Below are 8,871 nucleotides of genomic sequence, written 5' to 3' on the forward strand. Positions count from 1 at the left end.
AGGACACAGAGTTTATAAAAGTCAATGTACAAAAAAAACAACTTAAAGTCTACTGAATATTGGAATAGCTACAAGTAAGTTATTTTTATATTACAAATAATAGAAAAATATTATTGTTTAGCTTTATGAATGTCTTTTCTTTTATACCCTGGTAATTGTTATAATTTTTCAGAATCAATTTTTGTATGTGCATATTTATACTATTGATGATTAACCCTTTTTCGTTCTGAAAACATAACTGATTTTTTGTAAATTTTCAATTATTTCATTATTTGGAAAATTTGCCTTTATCAGAAGTTAAAAAACGAGATATAGGAGACCTGGTCAAAAAGAACATTATTCCAAAGAGTTTTTATGAGACATACTATAAAAACTTAATAGACACTTAATTTAAGTTTAATTCATTAATAATTTTTTTTTAATAAGCAATAACTTTTGTTTCGAATTACTGGAAATGAATAAATGTTAATAGTTTTTATTAAACATCAATAAATTGGAGTCAAAAATAATATTTATAAATTCTAGTGAGAATTTTCAGTTAAACAGAGACAACTCAAAATAACACAACTAAGTGCATAAAAAAATTTCAGGAAAAGAGTAACAACTCAAAAATTTGTTATTTTAGCGCAACTACTAAACAAATAAGAATGAAACAACCGTCATATAGTTTTTAATGATATTTTCGTGCAAATACATATTTTTTTCCCTTGTAATATATTATTAATATTTACGGAAACAGTTTTTCGTCTCTACTGAAAATGTTCAGATTTTGAGTTGTTACGCTTTAACGTAACAAGTGCGATATATATAGCGTGCGGATAAAGACGAATTTTTTAATGGAACCTGTTAGTTTTCTAAATAACTCGTTGCGGTAATCTTTATAAACTTATATATGTTACATATATGTATAGAATATATACAAAAATAGTAGCAGTTGTGAATTCAAGAAATTGTTTGCGCTTTTTTTACATTTTGTAACACAGTATAAAACGAAAAAGGACAATGGTGACAATACTCGACTTGCCTGACGAATGCTTGATAAACATTTGTAAGCGATTGGATCACGATAGCCAGTGTTGCCACTGGGTGAATGTGTGTAAAAGATTTCAGTACATCTACTATGGGTATTTCCATAACTGGACGGAAGTTAATGATTATTTAGCTCAAAACTTTGGTCACCTAATCGGCACCGACGATTTTCCCATGCAAATAATCAAGCGAATTAATTTATCGAAATCGAAGTGTTCTAAACGATTTTTAAACAAACTACGCAAATCTCATCCAGAGATTGAGGAAGCAAAACTCTTTTCGTTCACTGATCAGCATATGGCTGAGCTTTTGCCTTTGCCAAATCTGAAAGCTTTAATATGCATTGGCACCTACGATCTAAGTGGTAATTTTTTATACATCAATATTTTATTTTTTTACTTACATGTTAAGTTTATTGCGTGTTGTGAGCTGTTTGCATGTACAAGGTGAAGTCCACATTAAACAAGACTGGCGTCATAAAAATGTTTTTGATGGCGCCAACTTTTCAATGAGTTAGTGCGTTCGAAGTTACATCCATAGCTGACTTCCAGTGAAAGTGGAGTGGTGGCGTTCGGTTCAGTGGTGTCAGTATGTTTGTGTCGTCGGTACAAAAATGGGTTTCGAACAAAGAGCTAATATAAAATTTCGTTTTAAAATCGGTTAAACGTTTACCGAAACATTTGAATTGATGAAAAAAGTTTATGGCGATGATTTTCTATCTCGTGCTCATGAGTTCATGAGTGGCTTACGCGTTTCAGAGATGGTTGTAAGGACATAAATGACAACAGACGGGCCGCCCAAAATCAGTAATTACCGAAAACTCCTTCAAAATTCTTCGTAAATTTATCAAAAATGAACCAAAATCGCCGTTAAAATTCATGGAATCGGAGTTGAATGACTCCAAAACATCGATTTATCCCATTTTAACTGATCATTTAGGCTTACGAAAGGTCTGTGCACGTTTCATTTCGCACAAATTAACTGAGGACCAAAATTGCTCTGAATTCAACATTCGAAGGACCTCATTAAAGAAACGAGAAAAGACGAGAACTATCTTTACAACATTGTAACTGGTGACGAAAAGTGGTGTTTCCAACGTGAATCTGAAACCAAGTGTCAAAGTGCCGAATGGAAGGCCCCAGACGAGCCACCACTCAAACAATCACGTTTGAAGAAGTCCAAAATTAAGTCGATGCTCATTTGTTTTTACGAGTCCAAAGGAATTGTCCACAAGAACTTCGTGTCAATGGGCCAAACCGCGTTTTGAAGCGTTGGTTGCATCGCAATCGTCTAATTCACCCTGAATATCGCGAAGGAGGTAGCTGACTGATTTTTTGACTTGATATCGCTCCCAGTGACTTCTACCTATTCGAAAAATTGCATTTGGCCATGAAAGGAAAACGTTTTGCGTCCTTAGAGGCCATCCAAAAGACTTGTACCGACATCCCGAAGGACATTCCGGTCAATGACCTGAGGCCAGAGGGGACTATTTTGAATAAATAAACTCGAAGTTATCAGAACAAAGCTCCTGTCGTTTCTATTTTAGCTCAGTCTTGTTTATTTTGGACTTCACCTTGTATATGCATGCATAAGTATATAAGTATATTCATTTTCTAGTAAAAGTATCAGTAATTCTTCAATAATTCCTTCTCCTTCGCCTTCCCCCTCTCCTCTCTCTCCTTTCATCCTATGGGTTTCTTTCACCTCTTTTCCTTTGCAATGATATCATAAAGGATGAACTGAAACTCTTTGTCCAAGTGGGCCCACTTTCTGGGCAACCTTTATAGCCTAACCTAACCTCACCTGCCTCACCCAAAGTCACTTTCAGTATTCACTTTTAATTGCCCTTTCTATGTTTCTTTTCCTTAGGTAGAAGTTTGATTGACCTCTGCCGACTCACTGAGCTACACATTCACACCAACAAATTCATAGATTCGGAAAATTTGATTCACACCACTTACCACAATCCACTGCGAGTGCTAGTAATTCCCAATGATCAGGAAGTATTCTCCGAAAAATACGCGTTTGAAATGGTCGAAAACTTAAAGTATCTCGAGGAGCTTGTAGTTGAGTATAATCACTGCAAATTTTGGCAATTGATTGGCACTTTACCCCTACTTAAGAAGCTTGAGATTTAGGATTTCGTTATTCACGAATGTGATTCATGCGCAGAGAAACCCGATTTATATGAAACGTGCGCTCCCAACCACCACAAAATCCTATTTGATGAACTGCGCAAAAGAAATCAATTAGAGGAGCTCATTTTCTGTGATGGTTCTCTAACTGATTTTCACCTAAACGGAATTTCTGAATTGAGAAGCTTGCGAATATTAAAATTTTCGCGAGTTATTATATCACTCGAAGTCTTACACAAAGTCCCACTCGATATATTTAAAGATTTAGTTAATTTGGAGGAGTTACATTTTGATGGCGGTCAGGAAATAATTCCAGAACAATCACTCGAATTTATAAAAAATTGTCAAAAATTAAAAGTCATAAATTTTTGGTACGCAACTGGCATAAATGCGAACTTTATTTCGAACGCAAATGATATCGTAAATAAACGGAAATTGTCAACGGTTAAACCTTTAACGCTTGGATTCAGCTTTATCACGACCGAAATGATAAGAGTGAGTACTGAAAAAGTTACACGCTACTGAAATTCACTTAAAGGTAATGGCATTTCTTTATTTCTTCACTTTCTGTGTCATTTTTAAATTTTCACTTTCTATGTCTTCAATTGGATAAGTTGGGCATAAAATCATTTGAATTTAGACGTACCATAAGTTTAAAGTTTAGATTTTACATAACTAGTATCACAACTAGCAATAAAATAACAACATCCTGACCCAGCCTAGTGGAGATTAAGGATGCAATTAAGAACCTGAAGCTCAACAAAGCTGCGGGCGACTATGGCATACAGCCTGAACTAATGACTGCCGACCTGCAAATGTTAGCGGAAATTCTTCATCCCCACATCACCGCCATCTGGAGCAACGAAAAGCAGCCTCCGCCCTGGACAAGAGGCGTCATAGTGAAGCTGCCCAAGAAAGGCGACCTGCGTGACTACGACAACTGGCGAGGAATAACCCTATTTAACAACATCTACGAAATTGTAGCCGTGATCATACAAAGCAGGCTCAGAGATATCGAACGCTCCTTAAGAGACGAGCAAGCTGGCATTTGCCCTCACGCCCCATCGTCCTTGATGAAGTCATGAGCCAACTGACACTGCACAAAAAAGGCATCTTGAGGACCTAGACTTCGCCGATAACATCTACCTCCTCTCTCACAAACTGTCTGACATGCAAGCGAAGGTGGACAAACTAGTCGCGCTGGCACGCACTGTCGGACTGGAGTTCAACATCGCCAAGACCAAAGCTATGAGAGTCAGCCACAAGAAAGCAAGACCTATAATAGTTGACGCGTGTCCGGTGGAATTTGTCGAAAGCTCCTGCTACCTCGGCTGCACTATGACGGCAGATGGTGGAATGGCTAAAGATGTCAACAACAGGTTAAACAAAGCAAGGGCGGCATTTGAGCGAATGCATACAGTATGGGGGAGTTCGCAAATCTCCAGGCGAAAAACATTCAACGTCAATGATCCGACTTGTTTAAATTATTAGAAATATCGTTTGAAAAGCCTTGAGTATTCTTTCACCAAGCGAAACTTTTGAAGTGGCTCTTTGGTCGCGACCACAGAAAAAATGATTCATTACAATTCAATCATCACAAAATGCAAAGGCAGAACTAAGCTGACATGGCTACAAAACATAACTGAAGGCTTTAGGAAGCTTAAAATAAAAAAAACTGGAATAAGGTAGCCATTGGCGAGTTAACTGGGAGAGGATCGTTGAGGAAGCTATAGCTCACCGCGAGCTGTATTGCTAATGGGTGATGATGATAATGAACTCAGATGGCTACATAATTTTATAGAACAAAGTCTTGATTAACTTTAAAGAGGATGAAATGTCTCATTTTTGTGGCCGCCGTAGCCGAATGGGTTGGTGCGTGACTACCATTCGGAATTCACAGAGAGAACATTGGTTCGAATCTCAGTGAAAACATCAAAATTAAGAAAAACATTTTTCTAATAGCGGTCGCCCCTCGGCAGGCAATGGCAAACCTCCGAGTGTATTTCTGCCATGAAAAAGCTCCTCATAAAAATATCTGCCGTTCGGAGACGGCTCGAAACTGTAGGTCCCATTTTTGGAACAACATCAAGACGCACGCCAAACACCCAAAAAGGGTGTACGCGCCAATTATATATATATATATAATGCCTCATTTTAGCTGGCCAACACAGATATACTTGCCAGCCGAAGTTGGCTTGGGGAGAAGCAGATTCAAGTATTTGAGTGGACATCACGGTCCCCGAACCTAAATCCGACCGAGAACATGTGGAGCGATTTTTGGAGTCGAGAATACATTGGAAGGTTTAAGCTTCAGTTCTTAAATGAGGTATGCAACGTCGTTATGAAAGAATAGTCGCGAATTCCACTTTCTGACTATCAAAATGTACTTGCTTCGATGCCAAAACGGACCTTTGAAGTGATAAATAAAACTGAGGGCTGGACTTTCTACTAATTTTGTGTAACCAATATTTGTCATGTTTTTCTGAATAGGGTCTTTTTTGTGGAAGCAGTGCCTTTAATTGAATTTCGCTATTAATTTCGATTTTGTTTAAGAAAAAAATAGTATTTCAAATTTTCATTAGGTGTAACGAAAGAACTTTTTATTTTTTGAGCTCCTAATGAAACTCGCTACAGATTGTAAAAAAACTATGTTTTTTACGGGTTTTATTTCAGGAAAAACAAGGTGCCTTTAATTGAATTTCGAGGAGTGTATATGTATATGTGAATATGGACTTATTAATTAACTTATTGCTAGTTCCAGGGTTTGTGTATTCGGACACCAGTTTTGCATATAAGAATTACGATCTTAAGAAGAAAATATGTTTCTGCAGAAGAATCGTATTTGAAAAGTGAAGAGGAATGTGTGAGCCAATCGGATGTGCAAGGCGATTTGTTAAAGAGGAAATTTTCAGTGTGAGTAGTTGCAAAATATGTACTTGTATAGGGTCCGGCACTCGAAGTGTAACCAACTTCAGACCGCTCACGTAGCTGATGCACAGGCATCAGCTATCTGTTAGTTGGCTAAATGAGAGTCCAGAGTATTGTTTTCAAGCGCGCGAAAGCATTTTGCCGCGAGTAAACGCGAAACAAGAAAATCAGTAATGGATCTCAAGGGTAATAGTGGGATGCATTAGATTTGGCTGGAAAATCACAACCAGCGATTGTCCGTGAGCTCGAGCACCCTAAAGTAAAGTAAAAAAGCTTTTGTTTATCGCACCATTACACGTTACAATGGCACTGGTAGCACCGCGTCATGGAGGTGGTCATCAAAAAACTGCACCGTCACGTGAAATGGTTCAAAACGTGAAGAAGTGACTTGAGCGAAATCCCCGACGTAGTGCCAATCAAATGGCGAAAGAACTGAAAATATCTGACCGTAGCACCCGCCGCATACTGAAAAATTATCTCAAAGTCAAGCCTTACAAGATCCAAAAGACGCATGCTCTCACACCAAAGTAGCAACAAGTCAGACTTGAGAGAGCGAAGGAGTTGCTTTGCTTGTGTTTTCCGACAAGAAAATTTTTCAAATTTATCAATTCTTAAACTCCCAAAACAATAGGGTTTATGTGTGCCGACCGTTCATACGAGAATTTGAGTCATCGATTGGCCACCAGCAGGCAGCACCCGCTACAGGTGTAATCGCAGATCGGCGCTCTCCAATCGTTTTCATCGATCCTGGCGTCAAGGTAAATGCGAAATATTATCGGGAAAGTATTCTGGAGGTTGCTTTGAAGCCGTGGGCAGGCAAGTATTTCGGTGGCAGACCATGGACGTTTCAACAGGAGTCGGCACGCTCTCACAAAGCTCAATTGAACCATGAATGGCTAAAAAACTACGTTCCGAACTTCATAACGTCCACACTATGGCTCTCAAATTCACCAGACGCCAATCCGATAGATTATTGGGCCATCTGGTTAAGCAAGGTCTGAACTAAAAAATTCACCAGTCTCGAGGCGCTGAAAAAAGCCATTGTCCGAAAGTGGGCCAAAATACCTGCAAGTCACATTCGGGCAGCTTGAGATTCATTTCTGGACCGTCTCAAGGCCATAGTCAAGGCAAAAGGTGGTCGAGCAACACATTTTTTACTTTGAATCAAACAAAAGTAATTTTCCAACCTAAATTTACGACCCTTTTAATTGGTTACACTTCGAGTGCCGGGGCCTGTATATGTAGATAAAGAACACTTTGTAACAAAAAAAAAACTAAATATACTTTTATGGAGACCTAGCACAACTTGTAGGTATTGAAAAACTTAAGAAAATGGTATAGGAGAAATTTTCCATACACCCCCAAAATCTTATTTTATGGCCAAAAATAATATACATATGTGCTTATAATGACACTTATTATCATTTTCATGCCTCGAAAGCCGCCCTCATTCCCATTTAGCGTCAGCTATACGTACATACAAAAGTAGTAAAAAAATAAAATCTTAAAACTCACACAACTCTATGAATTTTCAGCCAATTACAATAAAATATAGCTTATTCGACGCAAAATCAAATTTACTATAATATTAGTGTACTAAAAAAATCCTCAATGTCGGATAATATCGTAAAAATGATGTCAAAGTTGAAAAAATAGAGAAAAAATCAAAAAATTCCAAATACTTTCGTCTACAGCCTCGTCAGTTATCATTTCAGAAAAATTGTCAATACACTGTCGAAAAGGCTTGTTTTTGTTCTTTCGAACTAAAGAAAAATATTAGAAATCGGATAGAACCTGGCGAAGTTAGGAGTGATTGTTCACATCAACCTACTGAAAAACGGTTTTTTAACCATAAAATAAAATTTTGGGGTTGTTTAGAAAATTTCTCCTATACCATTTTTCTTAGTTTTACTACACCTACAAGTTGTGCTAGGTCTCCATAAATGTATAATGTAACTGTCACACAGTCTAATAATTTTTTATTATCCTTTTCTTATACAATTAGCATGAATATGGTAGCCGAAGAGAGGGAAGTTGACATGGAAATCATAGCTAGAATGGCAGCAAGGGCAGAGTTAGAAGATGCATGTGAAAAAAACGAATAAGAACACAACAGTTGAAGGAAAAGGGCCCTGAAATTTGATTTAAAAGATAAAGAGGTTATAAAAAATTTGAATATTATGCAGTAATAAACTAATAGCAAAACGAAAAATAAACAAAAAACGCAAGCAAGGCAAAACTTTTAAAAGTTAAAACTTTTGTGTATCTCTTTTTTCTGGATGTTTGTGGTGTGCGTTTTGATGTTTTTCCATAAATGGAGAGACCTACTTTTTAAAGCACCTCCAAACGGCAGATGGTTTTTTATGAAAAGCTTTTTGATGAGGCAACAATAAGGCAACATTCATTAATATTTTGTTGAAAAGCCTTTTTGCTTTATTACTGCTGCACAGCGTATTAGCATTGATATTATTGTATTAAACCTTTGCAACATTCAACAGGAATTGTGAATCCATGATGCTGATCCCATTTTTCCCCCTCTTGTTCACTACCCTCGAGAGCATAGGGCGTCGACAAGACTTGTCTTGTGTTGGTTTCGTTAATCTATATTATTTGATTTCTGACAGGGCGGGTGATTGGGAACTTCGCTAAAGCGGTCGCCCGCTTCATCTTGCTGATGCCACTGATGAAATATGTAATTGCGTGTTTTTCTTTGTTTTTTTGCTTGTTCTAGCAGCCACAATGCAAATAATGCGCAGACTATTGTGCGGCAGTAAGGATA

The 8,871-nt window shown here is 37.5% G+C and overlaps 1 pseudogene; it reads left to right on the forward strand.

Moving 5' to 3' along the window:
* Positions 1-992: 992 nt before the first annotated feature.
* On the forward strand, positions 993-8,315 carry LOC129236747 (uncharacterized; annotated as a pseudogene).
* The last annotated feature ends 556 nt before the right edge of the window (positions 8,316-8,871 follow it).

The sequence above is a fragment of the Anastrepha obliqua genome, chromosome 2 (assembly GCF_027943255.1).
Source record: "Anastrepha obliqua isolate idAnaObli1 chromosome 2, idAnaObli1_1.0, whole genome shotgun sequence".
Lineage (NCBI taxonomy): Eukaryota > Metazoa > Arthropoda > Insecta > Diptera > Tephritidae > Anastrepha > Anastrepha obliqua.